The sequence below is a fragment of the Camelus dromedarius genome, chromosome 2 (genome assembly GCF_036321535.1).
Source record: "Camelus dromedarius isolate mCamDro1 chromosome 2, mCamDro1.pat, whole genome shotgun sequence".
Taxonomy (NCBI): Eukaryota; Metazoa; Chordata; class Mammalia; order Artiodactyla; family Camelidae; genus Camelus; species Camelus dromedarius.
This window is the reverse complement of record NC_087437.1, coordinates 89,398,928-89,413,184: the sequence shown is the minus strand read 5'-3', so window position 1 is coordinate 89,413,184 and position 14,257 is coordinate 89,398,928. Positions and strand designations below refer to the sequence as shown.

Here is a 14,257-nt window from a genome sequence, read left to right as displayed (position 1 = left end):
AGAGCATAATTTATCAGATATACTCTTAATGGAAGTATATTTTATACAATTGAAGATAAGAGATACAAACACTCTGTAAAGAGATCTGTTCTGCCCAGTTTCCTATAATGCTGCATTACATAAGCCAGAAGGGTTTTATGATTCCAGCTCAAATATAAAGACCGTTTGAAGTATTTCAATAAAATGCATGAACATTTAATAGTGTACCTTATTTATAATTGGAATTAACTATCATAGAGTATTAAAAATGGTATTATTAAATATCTATAACTTAAATAAATAACTGCTACCAATTACATTTATTTAAAAGAAATTAATGATGAATTCATAGTTGTTGTTATATTGGTATTTTGATTGGGATTCGTGTTTCCAGTGTCTTTATACCTTGATAATACCTTTCATTTTTTTAGTAGCACTTTAAGACTTTTGCTGCTTCAAAATAAGACCTGATTCTGCCATTTTGAATTTATGTCTTTTCTTACCCATATATATATTTAGTATGGCTGTCTAATATCACTAGTGCTAACTTCCAGAATTATGCAATAATACAAAAATATCACATTATTTCCCATACTTGTAAATGTCATATCAGCAATCACTGTCCATGTATTTTATGGAAACACCTTGTTTCTTTCTACCCCACTGCTTCCTAATAACAAGAGATGAGACCATCTGAGAATTTTCAGAGCAATTTAGCACAAAATGTAGCTATGAATATTAAAGGGTTTTTTTTTTAGGCTGATTCTTAAAAGTATAATAAAAAGTCTTTTGGATAAAAGTTAGGAAGGATTTTGTACCACCCTTTTTCAAATTTTTCTACACTGTTATCATAGATGATACATAAAAACACAGTTTTTTTCTCATCATTTCTCAGTTGCCTATAGAAAAAGGCAACTGATATTTAATTCATGATGATTCACTATTAAGTAAATAGCATCTCCTCAGTGAGGTTTTCTCTGGCCAGTGATATCTTCCCTACCATCCTATAAAATGATACTACCACTCTAACACTTGTTAATTCCTTCCTAATTCTTATCATCAAATAACATAGTCTATATTTTGCTTAATAACCACGTTCATTGTGTGTTTCCTCCCAATAGAAAGTAAGCTGCATGAAGGCAAAATATCTTCCTTTTGTTTTTTAAATGTTTATCTATTTTCTAGTATTTGGCAAATTGTCACCACCGATGCCTACTTTTTCAGTAAACAAACAGAAAAGAGGATATAGCTAGAAAACTAGGAAAAATAGACACTACATTTAAGGAAATACAATTTTTCGTATTTACCTAGTATAAAATTCACTCATTTTTGTGTACAGCTGTATGAGTTTTGATAAATGCATAGAATCATTTAACCACCACTATAATAGAGATACAGAACAGTTCCATCAACCCAAAACATTTCCTTGTGTTGCTTTTTTAGAGTTGATCACTCCCCTTATTTTTAATTCCTAACAACCACAGAACTGTTCTCCATTCTTTAAATTATACCTTTTCCAGGGTAGGGGGAAAATGGAATTGTATTGTTTGTAGTCTTTTTAGTCTAGTGTATTTTGCTTACTGTGCATTTGTGGTTTATCCATGTTGTTATATGTATCAGTAGTAGTTCATTCCTTTTTTATTGTTGAGTAGTGTTTCATCATCTAGAGGTACCACAGGGTTGTTTTTTTTTAACCAGTTGCAATTAAAAATAAAACTGCTATAAACATTTGCAAGCAGGTTATCAGTTTTCTTGGGTAGATACTAACTGGTCATATAGTTTGTATATGTTTATCTTTCTAAGAAATTACTAAACTCCTTCTAAAGATGCTGTACTGTTTTGCCTTCCCATCAGCAATGTATTAGAGTTTAATTGCTCTGCATCTTGACCTACATTTTTATTGTCAGTTTTGATGATGTTGCTTATTTTAAAAAGTTGCTTATTTGCTTCTTTTGATGAAGTTCATTTTATCTGTGTTTTTAGATGGCGCATGCTTTGGTGTCATATCTAAGAACATTTGCCTAAAATGTGGCCACAATGATTTTTCTCCTATGATCACTCCTAAAAGTTTTAGGTTTTACATTTAAATCTATGGTTTATTTTGAGCTATAGGTAAAAGTTTAATTATTTATCCATGAATATCCAATTTTTCCAGTACCATTTGTTCAAAAGACTACCCTTTCACCTTAAATTACGATTTTTACCTTTGTTGAAAATGAATCAATCGTATATGGTGGGTCTATTTCTGAACTCACCATTCTGTGCTATTGATCAATATGTGCATTCTTTGGCAATACCACACTGTCTTGATTACTGTAGCTTTATAGTAAGTCTTGGAATTGTATAATATGAGTTACTCAACTCTTCTATTCTTTTCCATATAAATTTTAGAACAATCTTTTTAATATCTATAAAAAATTCTTTTGGAATATTGATTTGAGTTATATTGATCTATAGGTCAGTTTGAAGAGTGTTGATATAATGCTAGTAAGTCTTCCAATTACAAACTTAGTATAAACTCTCCATTTTTTAAACTCTTGATTTTGTGTATGTGCTCTTGCAAATTTTGATTTCCAAGTGTTCAGTGCTACTATTTAGAAAAAAACTGATTTTTGTCTTGTCTCTTGCCATCTTGCTCAACTAACCTATCAGTTATAGAAGTATTTTGTGTAGATTCCATGAGATTCTATAGAAAATTATAGAATCTATTAATACAGACAGTTTTATTTCATCTTTCTAAACTTTATCTTGCTAATTTCTTTTTATTTCCTTGCTATATTGTTTAGGACTTCCAGCATGAAATTGAATAGAAGGGGAGGGGCTCATTCAGTGATTTTTTTTTCTATCTTTTCTCTTCGTATTAGAAAATTTCTACTGATCTATGTTCAGTTTCACCGATTCATTTTTCTTTCATCCTTATTCTGCAATTGAGGCCATCTAGCATTTTTGAAATTCAGGTATTTTATATTTAATTTCCAAAATTTTTATTTAGATCTTTTCTATGATTTTGATTTTTCTGCTATGAACTTTCTACTTCCCATTGAGGAATGTTACCCTTCCTTCATGGATTATGTCTCAAGAGTTCTCATAAGGTCTTTCTGTGATAATCTCATTTTCATGGCAATCTTGAGTTGACATATTTTCTCTTTTTATTTGATGATTAATCAGTTTTTCCTTTGTCTCCCTACTCCCTGACTTTGCTATACTGTTATTCTGAATTATATCCTGGACATTTGGAATATTATATTGGGGGATCCTGGAGATCCCCTCTGGAGGATCTAGTCAAATCCTCTGGAGAATTTTGTGTTTGTTGTGTTGTTATAGTTGCTGTTGCTACTTTATAAGGCAGTTAACATGGTTAGGTTCAGAAGGCAAGTTCTGTTTCGTTTTCTGTGGGCAGTAGCTCCAATGTCAGTGCACCTATGAAGTTTGCTGTGTGTCTATGTCTTCCTGTGCATGAGCCACTCAGGAGTTCATCTGGGACTAAACTATTTGGTTGGTGGTTTATATAATACCTCCTTTCTCAAATCCTTTGCTCTGTCTAATTTGGTGTTGACCTTGGAGGCAGGCGCAGGCCCATGTATTGAGTCGTCATACACAGGATGAGGGAACCTGTTTCTCCAGGTGTCACCTCTTTAGTATTCCCACCACAATTTCCAGGGAGACACAGTGCAATCAAGCACTGGTTGAACAATGCTTGACTCAAAGAGAGAAGAAACAGAGCAAGATCAGCTTCCTTAGTGGACTTCAGTCCCCTACGGCCAGTGGGTCCCTCCTGGCAGTCGACGCAGACAGCTGGTCTGCATGCACCCTTGTGCTATAGTAGAAAGGCTTCATTCCTCCTTACAGAGGACAGACATAGCAGTGGGGTTGGCCAGGTGCCATGATACAGACAGTGAAGCAGAACAAAGGAGCACACATTGCATCTGCAGCAGGGAAAGTTGTACCCCCACAAGGTGATCAGCCTGGCACTGGCTCTGAGCAGCTCTCATCTCCTGCTAAGGAAGTACCCCAGGCCCAAGACCCATTCTCCTGCAGCCAGAAGGGGTAGAAAGGATGTCCGTGTAAGGCTGCCTTTCCCAACAACTTCATAGCCTTTTAATACTAAAGTGGCTTCATAATGTTTTATCTGAACACTCTCTTTATATTAAAAATTGATTTAGAATCTACACCCTATATACTTGTTTGACCATCACGGGGCTGTAAAACAGAGAAGCCGGGTGTCCTGACACCCAGCCCAGAGCTTCCTCTGCTGTATGTTTTTTTCTTCCTTATATTTATTATTTTTTGGCCACTTTTAACTTCCAAACAGAAAACTGAGAAAGAACCACCTAAGAGTTATTTACCATAGTAATTAACATACTCATTTAGAATTTGAACACGGAATGTGGTCAGATTCAATTTTCATTTGAAGGCTCTGACCGAGGACTTGCCATTGCTGTTGCCTTGAATAGAAAATCAAATGCTTATCCTACAATCCTGCAGCTATGAACTCCTAGGCTATGAAAAACTGTGACTAAAGGACTTAACTAGTTATTTCCAATGTAACGAATAGATAGCTCATCAGAATAAATACACTTGGGTTTTACTATAACAACTCTTTTTTTATTATCCTCTGTAGTTTTGAAAATTCTAACTTAGCTGTCCTCTCTTATTATGCGGCTGGCTATATATTTACCCCCTTACAATCCTTGGCCATTTCCCTGAAGGGGATAGAGTCAGTGGACTGAATAGGATTAGCATCAAAAGTCACCACTGCTTTCCCAAGCAGAGTTTAAAAATAGGATCATTGAATAATAAGGGATTTAAGTCTCAACCAGGCAGGGTGTGGAAGGAAATTATTTGGATTTAGACCAATAGAGATTAGAGTGTGATTAGAGACTACCATGTCCTTTATATCAGATTAAGGGACTTGAAAGAGAAGACTTGCAGGAAAAAAAAAAGTCAGGTCACAAAATTGTGCACCTGCTTCCCTAAATCAATCAAAGAATCAAAGGAAGATCTCTCTTTCCCTGTACATTTGTGAGTCTGAGAGTACCGAGTGAAGCAAACAAAAAGAGGTGAAGGTCTAGAGTGTAACAGTGTAAGGTCTAGTGAAAATTACCTCTGGGAAATAGCCAACATAGGAACCAAGGAACGAAGACAGGTAACCAATAATAATAACTTTTACACAGATCTTCTATCTTAAAGAATCCCCAAACAATTTCCAAGGAAGAAAATGCATCATATTCAGCAGAAATCCAGCCATCCCTAGAGTGAGGCTTTTCTTTTTAATACAGAATTCTTAGCAGGGGCTTAATGAGAGAAAAAGTTTTTCTACAATATAAGGTTAGTTTACATTGCTTACTCAAAGCTTGGATAAAAGAAAGAGTTCCTCTTTGATTTTGCTAAGATATTCTGGAGAAGAAAAAATGCCTATGTAAAATCACTTTAAAAATGTTTCCTAATCAATCAGAGGTGGATGTCTATTTATCTCAACAACAGTTTATTTATTAAGAAGGCAGTAACGAGGCAATATCGGGGAGCATGGATCATTTAGGTAATAGCAAGTATGAAGAAAGAATCATTTTTAAATTGTAAAAAATTTTGCTTACGTAAGTAAAAATCTGTAAAATAATGTTGGAAACTTACGTTGTACAGTCTGTATTGTTTCCTTTATGAAGATAGTAACAGTCTTGATAAAGAATCTGTTCAAAATCTATTTGAACTAGGACGTGAAGAATTCTTGTGCTTTTTTTTTCAAAATATACATCAAATTAAACTGACACTTGAACACAGTTTTTTTGTATCTAAAATCTCACTTATTCTGAAATCTGTAGAAAATTTTATAGCAGCAGCAAGAATATAAACCTTTTACCTATGGTTAAAAATTCTGATACTGCTAAGTGTCAGCTATTTGCTGTTATTTGTCCTTATTTTAGTGATTTTTTTTATTACAGATCTATGGATATAAGTTATGGATGAGAACTGAAATAGAGAGTAAGACTGAAAATGATACACACATCAACTTTTGTATGAAGACAAGAACAAACGATAGACTTTTTCCCCCCCAAAGGTAATTACTTGTTCTGTGTTTATTGCATTATCAATAATCAGTTTCCACTGTAGGGCTGTAAAAGCATTATATAATTGGTAAGAATTTACTAAACTACAGTAAAGTAATAATCTGAAATTGAATGGGAGACAGTCTGGGTCTTGCAGGTCCATTAGTTTAATCATAATGAATGTACAACTTTAAAAACGAGATTGATTCATCAAATAGTAACTCCACCTTGATAATTGGGAACTCCATATGTATAATTAGGAATATACATATAGTGTTCAGAGGTAATAAAGTCAGGTACAGAGATTATGAGACTTTTCAACAGCTATCTTTTTTAAGCCACTTTTAAGTATGACTGAGACACAAAGAGCTGTATGTATTTAATGTACACAATTTGATGAATTTGGAGAGAAGCTGACATCCATGAAACCATCACCACAATGCATACAATAAATATATCCATTGCCTCCAAAAGTTCTCCCAGCCTTTTCATTTTCTTCCTCTTGAATCATGACACTGTTTACCACCAAGATCAGCATTCTTCTTTTATTGTTTAGAAGTTTCAATATAATATTAATATTTACTAAAAATTCAGTCAGTAGTTCTAAGTATGAATCACTACTCCACACTGTTCATCTTTTTCAGAGAACACTGTTTCACTCTGAGGAGAAAATTTCATTGTCATCGTGATCTGGTAAGTTTCCTGAAATTAAAGGGAACTTTTCACAATGTCAAACCAAACAGTGAAAAATCAAACACTACTTTGAAAATACTTGTTCACTACTAATCTATCTATTTTGTTAAATAACAGCTTACTGTAATAGAAAAAAGATAAATTATGTTATAACAGTGCCTCAGACATACTAAGAGCCAAGTAAATTATTGGTAAATGTTATTATTCCTATTCATCTTAGGTTGTTTTTTTTTTTTTTCCACTTTTAGATTAGGGATAATAATACTTAGTTCATTGAATGTTTTTTGGAACAAATCATAGTTTATACATTATAATTCTCATATTACTTGGACTTTGTTAATTAGTTGATAAATAATTATATAGTTTAATAAACCCTCCTATCATTGTTTTCAGTCTGTAGAAGGAGGCATCATCTTGCATGAGTCATTTTTCGTGAGACTTTTATGATGTGTTGGATTTAGGCATGATGATAAAGAATGGGGATACTGTGTGGTATAAAAGGTATATGCCTACAAAGCCTGGGACTAATGGATCTTTATGTTTGGTGCACCAGAAGAAGTCAGTGTTGACAGGGAATTGTGAAGTATAAAAATGCTAAACTAGCTGTAAAACCTGATGATGGGAAAAGGCAAAATGATGGGACATCTTAAAAGTTAAGCAGGTTGGATTTTCCTATACTTTATTTAAGTTTTATTTTGTGGGGGCTGTGTTTTCCCTTTTTAAAATTTCACATTGTTAAGTTTAGAAAATACAGTTTTCAAATATTTTGAGGATTGAATTGATTGAGGCAAAGGGGAAATCGCCATTATGACTTTAAGGCTTTAAAAAGATTGTAACAAAGACTCTTCAAAAAGAAAAGAGCCTAGGTCCATACCTGTAAAGAGCCTTAGATAGTATGCAAGGCATTTCATTTGTGTTTCTGGACCAATACCTTTTGCCTACTTGGGATAATTTGTTATTCCTCCTAGATTCTGGGGCTGGTTATTTTGATTTATGTTGAGAGGCTGTGAAAATGACTTCCCTAGAAATCTTGACTAGGCTAGAGACCCATCTGTCTTCCATGGCTTAGTTGTAGTCCTGCCTGGAGGCAAAGGATAGATAACCTGAAATAGAATAAGAGACCCAAAGGAGAGGATTAAGTCACTAGATTAGTGGTGACCAGATGCTCTCTAGAAGGTTCATGAAATTGCTCGTTTCCATGGGAAAAGGTATCTTTTTCTCAGTGGCCTTGAATTTTTTAGTAAGAGAACAAGACCACCAGTTTCCTTTAAAATGCCCATTAAAACCACTGGAGCAAGTAATCTTCCAAGGAGAATATTTATGAAACCTCTTTCATTTCTTTTTCCTTCCTCTCTTTCTCTTCTTTTTCCTCCCACTTCCTGATTTCCTTACAAAAGATTTGAAGTGCTTCATTAATATTTTTTTCAGATGCTATGTTTTACTAGATTGCTTAGCAGTAAAAGAATATCCTAAAAAGAAAAAAAGATACCTTTGAATTCAAGGCATACTATTTTACTTACATTGATTCTTTTTCTTTTACTGTTAGTAATGAAAGGGTTTAAACAAAACTGGTTGAGTTACTTTTTCTAAAATAACTCCATACTACTACTACAACGGACTGTACTGCACTATACAGTTAAAAAATTATTTCTAAACTTAGTCTTCTCTGTGTGTTTAATCTATCCTTTACTTTAACCTAAATATAGAGCTTGCTTTACTCTTGCTGAAAATGTATTTATTTTTTAATGAGACCATTAACTCAAGAGATATCAATTCTTTTTAAACTAGAGTCTAAACCAAAGGGTTTCGTGAGTTTTTTTTCCCTCTGTATTAATTAGCATTTAAGTGAAGTGATTCTATTAAAGTGCAATATGAGTTAGTATTCTCAGTAAGAGAAAAAATAGAAATTCATTAACTATAGTTATGTTTAAATACTTCTTTCATCAAGGAAAACTTATTTGTGAATTTACTTCACTGTCACTCATGAGAATTCAATGCCCTCTAATTATTTTCAACTTCATATCACCCGTTTTCTTCTCTGCCTTTCCTTAGACTATTCCTTCTGCCTGGGATGTTCATCTCCATCTATTGCATCCATCTTGCATTGCCCTACTAAATGTCACCTCTCTTATGTGCTGTCTGGTGCTTTTCTTAAGCCCTCTCTCCATGACCTCTCTTTGAGGGCAGGGACAGTTTCATATTTATAGAATATGATGTTCAGGATCATGCACATAGACACTTAATGTATTTTTCCATGGGCAGATTAAATGCCTTATTCCACTTCTGAAACATGGAGGTTTTTACCTCTCGTTATAAAGTTTTCATTTATTGTAAACAGATTCTTGAGGAATCTATTCTGCTCTTCCTTCTTCTGTTTGAAATGAGGTAGTAGGTACATTTTACGATATATGCTTAGTTAAGTGTAAATTTCCTTTTATCCTGGCCATTCTCATTAAAACAAAAACCTCATTATACCTAAATCCATAGCCTAAATATGTAAGGTTTTAGGCAGGAAAAATTCTAATTGAATATAGCCTTCTATATTCAAATAGTCAGAAAAAGTGTTTTAAGAAAAAAATAGCAATTATGATGTTCTAACAGCCAGCACTTTTATAGTAACTCACTCTGTGCCAGGCACTATTCTATGCTCTTTGCACATACAACCCATATTTACTCTCACAAAAGGTATGTTAAGAAACTGAGTCACAAGGAGCTCATATCACTTCCCTGAGCCATACAAGTAGCAAGTATAAGAGCCAAAGTTTGGATTTAGTTAATATGCCTCTAAAATCCATACTCTTAACCACCATGCTATATCATATATTACTTTCTAACGGGTAGCAAAAGGTGCAAAATTTCAAGAAAAAATTCTTGAGCTTCTATTGTGCACTGCCACTGTAATAAGTAATCCAAGTAAAGCTAATACATGTCTATTCTTGAAGAAATCAAGTTTTTTATTAAAGTTTAGTAATAAAATAGGTGTTCAAGGTTAACATGAAGATATATGAACATATTTTAGCCAAGGTTTAGTAATGTTTCCTTAATATAACCTTTCTTTTTATTTCACCCTCGATCTTACTCTTATTTCTCCTATACTGTGACTATCTTTGCAATGTTTCATTATTGTTAAATAGGCATTCCCATGTCTTTGTGCAATAGCAAGTATATATTAATTTTTATAAAAACTCAGCAAATGATAATAAATTTATCAGTACATTTTCAGACCATAAAATGCAGACATTTGGGGGACAGTGAAAAACAGTGGAGTTTGTCAAACTCGGTTGTTCTTAATTTTAGAGACACAGAGACTGAGATCAAAGAGGCTATGTGAACTGCTCAAGGTCACTCAGCAGTAAGTGACATGATGATTATTCACTAGTGAAGTCATTCAAAGTAATTTTTTAATGAAGTGCTACAAAATAACCTGGACTGACTCTCCTTTGACTATCTTCTACCTTTCCTAGTTTGTCAGTTTCTCTGACTGACATGTCAAAGTTGTTTTATTTTCTTTGTCATATGAGTATAAACATATTATTCTAGTTTACTACAGATACCATATAAGCATAACTTTTATCCTTATGAATTTATTTTACTCAAAAATTTAATTGTCATTTAATTTTATGGTATGATAAAGTAGATAAAGATATATGAATGTATCAATATATGCAGGTAATTTTTGCTTCTATATTAATACATAAACAAACATAGCAAAAAAGGCAAAGATTACCTACATTTTGCACTTACACTCAAGTTGGAGTGAGTCTGATATTCTGTAAACTCAAATTGAAACTACCAGAATCCCACAGTGGGAAACTGAAAGCCACGCTGCTTCTTTATTCAGCATTTGCCAAACCCCTGACAGAAGCCGTTCCACCAGTGGACCGTATGTCCCAAATAACATTTGGCATCAATGATTGATGACTAAACCTCCTTAGGAAGTAAAATTTAAAGTCTTTTTCTGTTTGTTTGCATAGTACATAAAAACAAGGGTGTTTCCTAGAAGGAATTTCATTCTAATACATACCTTGAGGAAAAACATTTCAAACTAAAGCATGCCAAAGCCTATGGTAAAGGATGGAAACAATGTAATGTGATTTACAAGTAGGTAAACTTTGTTGAGAAAAAGGGGTTAATGTATATCATTCTCTTCAAAATTATAAATTTCTGCTATTTGAACAAGAAACTAGTTATTCCTTCTAATGGTTCATATAGTAAAATTGAAGTGAAGTCTTAAAAATGCAGTGTTTTTATTTTAGCTTGTAGTTATAAAAGCTTCCCAGTAATGGAACTGTCCAATAATCTTTTTGTAGAAGAATTTTCTGTATTGAGACGGAATAGGACTTATGTAGAGAAAGAATCTCTTCTTTGCATAGATTCTAGGAGTCTGTATCAAATTGATAATAGTATGCTCTCTCTCTTGTCATATATATATCCAAATATATCTTCCACAGTCTTGGTTCTGGCACTATTCAGCTTTGCATGGCTTAAATCTACTTGTTAGTAATGCCATTTCCTTCCTAAACACCATTGTTTCTTTTTCTTCCTGACTAAGATGATCTTAACATCTACTGGCCTGTGCTGTCACATGACTACTGTTGAGCTGGTTGCAGCTTCTTTTCGGTTTTTTTAGCTGCTTAAACAACACATACAAATCTCCTTACAGAAATATATGCCTATTTATTTAATTAAAAGTAATTCTTCCCTAATTACCTCTAGTTTTTAAAGCAAAGTACTTTTTTTCTGCCTGTAATCATGACCAAATTTAAGTTCATGTTAAATGAAATGACCATAATTGTTCCTTTAACATTTGAATTATGTTGAATATAATAATTGACCAGTAAATGGTGAATGATGACCAGATTTGGTTTTCACATTACTTTTTCACATCAATTGTATGGATATGTTTACATATGCAAAAATATACGGTACAAAGGAGACAATACAAAGTGATCATACTTTTTAATCAACCAAATGGAGGTGTCAATGGTTATAGCACTCTGCTGTCTTAACTAAAGAAGTCACTGATTTATATTTCTTGCTTTACTTATTGACAGCCCTCAGTCTTCTGCTTCTACATAATCTAGATTACTACAGCAAATAGCTCATGCCATCCAATCTTACACAAAGTGCATTAATTGCATTTCATGTTGATTAAAAGGTTTGTTAAGTTCTTTGCCACTATGGAGTTTATAAACCATAAATCTATATGGATTATTATAGATAGACATAGTCATTCATTCTGAATATGACTTTGAACAAAGAATATTCTTAAAGAAGTTATGAAAAAAGCTACCTGTTTTTCCTCTGTTCTCTTCACTTTTCCTCTGATCTTTCATTTTTTTCTCAACTAAATCCTCCTCTGGCCTTTGCAAACCCTTCCCCTAAACCAATTATGGTGCAGAACACCCTGTTTCATTATTATTCCTCTTTCTCTTCACATTTTCTCATAAGTAAACCTTTACCTAAGGTCCCCTCTCCTCTTTCCCTTATTATCTACTTCCTGATGCTCCTTTCAGCTAAGAGCTACATCATTCTTTTCTGCTCTCCATCCTCCTTTGCCCCCTCCTCCCATCATTTATCTTAGTATTTCTTGATGCTTATTTTCCAGTCTCCATTTCTTTAGGGTAAAAGAAACTGTGCTCAGCAATCTCCCCAAATCCTGAAAATCTGAATTTGGAGAGCAAAAATAGTAAGTAGATATAAACTGCAATGAAATACACTCACAGTATGAGATAATGAATTGAACTTCCACCTGATCCAGTTAAGCTCAAAACCTTCCTAAAACTGTCATTATGGTCTATGGCTTTTCAGGAATGGAGTTAGAAATGTAAAATCAATCATTTAAAGAAAATGTATTGCACTCGACTTAATGTGAGGGAAAATGCTCATGCTGGAGCTGCAGTGGTAGAATAGAAAGTCAATTCCTCACAAACTAAGTAAATGTTTTGCTCCTTGTTGTTCTGTTTCTCCAGTATTTCCCTCATTTCTGGTGCAAATTGTTACTCATCCTTCTCACTGTACTTTCCCCCTTTGCTTCTCACGTCATCAGATATAATTCCATTGCATTCACAATTGTTTTAATATCTGTACTGCTGTTTTCATCTAGCATGGCAGAGTACTGAGATGTAACTATACACGTAATATACATTATATTCATAAATGTATATGCATTTTACATATTGTAAAATAGCTATACACTCTAAAATAATTAATAACTAGATTTAACTGATGAATGAAAAGGTGAACCTCAAATTCTATTCCATTTGGCTTAAAGGTTTCTCTTGCTGAAGCACTGATGTTTAAAACAAAGGAGAAGGATGTCACTGATTAGAGACAATCCAAATATATGAACAAGAAATAAAATTCAGTAAAACCTCCTTGGAGGGACAGTAGAACAGTTGTTTTCATAAAACCAAGTCAATATTTTAATAACTTTACTTCAAACAAGTTTAGTTTTTCTTCATCAACTGTGGAAGGCAGAAAACCAAAGGCGCTCTATCTTATTCATACTGCATTACATTAGGACTCAGTTCTTGGACTTTCAGGGAGATCTTTAGTCACATTTTTAAGTGGTATAAATGTGTCCCAGCTAGTCTGATACCAATTTTTTTGACAAATCAATATTTTGTAATAATTTTGTCTAGATCTTCAAGGTCATTTCTGAAATTATTAAGAAATTGGGTCGGCTGCAAGGGATTATTTCATTACAGCCTATAATCCTTATATGAGCTAACCCAGAGGTAAATTTGAATAATGAATGTTAGCAAAAAATGTCAAACTTCACCTTTCATCTGGAAGTTTCTAAGGTCAACCTGAAAACATTGAAAAAAAATGTAAGTCAGACAACGAAATTCTCTGCCTAACAGAGAAACAATTTAATTTATTACCTACTCTGGTACTTTTCCTCTAATGAGAAGACCTGATTTATATGTATTATCTGATGTTTCCCATATTGTTATAATAAAATAATGTTATATTAAAATAACTGTAGCAATCAAACCTCATAGGTGGTAAAGATGAGACAGGTGATACAATTTGTAGAGCCTCCATGGTATCATTTAGAGATAGGAATCATGAGTTTTGACTTCACTTTCTGAACTGTGTTGATTAAATCTGTAGTTGTGGAAAAAAATCTATTGATTGTATCCAGTGATATAAATATGTAATAGATGCACATTGTGAAATACTCATTTTTATTGTAAGTTAATTATTAGCCACACTAAGTACAGTAAGCATCAAAATAAAATAGTTATCATTTAAAAATATAAACACAAATCAAACATGCCATCATGTGCTTGCTGTTTGACTTTTAGGGTGGATTTTTTTTTTCCCCAACTGCTGCATGATGGTACAATTAGTTTGTTATCAAAAGGAAAAAATAGAGTCTCTTGAAATTCAAATTTTATTAAACATTTTATGCCCCTAAAATCTAACTACTTTTCAGGCCTCATGGGTAGAGTACGTTGTATTGAGATCGTCCCTCTTCATTAAAAGTATTTTATACATTTTACGAGTTTCGTAAGAGAACTGAAACACAAGTA

General features: G+C 33.3%; 2 long non-coding RNA genes across 2 annotated transcripts in view; one reads left to right on the top strand and one right to left on the bottom strand.

Annotated features, from left to right (window-relative positions):
- Positions 1 to 14,257, bottom strand: part of LOC116154763 (uncharacterized) — a 132,351-nt gene that overhangs the window by 21,173 nt on the left and 96,921 nt on the right. The window lies entirely within an intron of this gene.
- LOC116154760 (uncharacterized) overlaps positions 1 to 14,257 on the top strand; it is a 147,245-nt gene that overhangs the window by 116,666 nt on the left and 16,322 nt on the right. Inside the window, exons 2-3 of the long non-coding RNA XR_010384826.1 lie at positions 5,919 to 6,034; positions 6,668 to 6,716. This is a non-coding gene — a long non-coding RNA (uncharacterized LOC116154760). The remainder of the gene's footprint in view (positions 1 to 5,918; positions 6,035 to 6,667; positions 6,717 to 14,257) is intronic.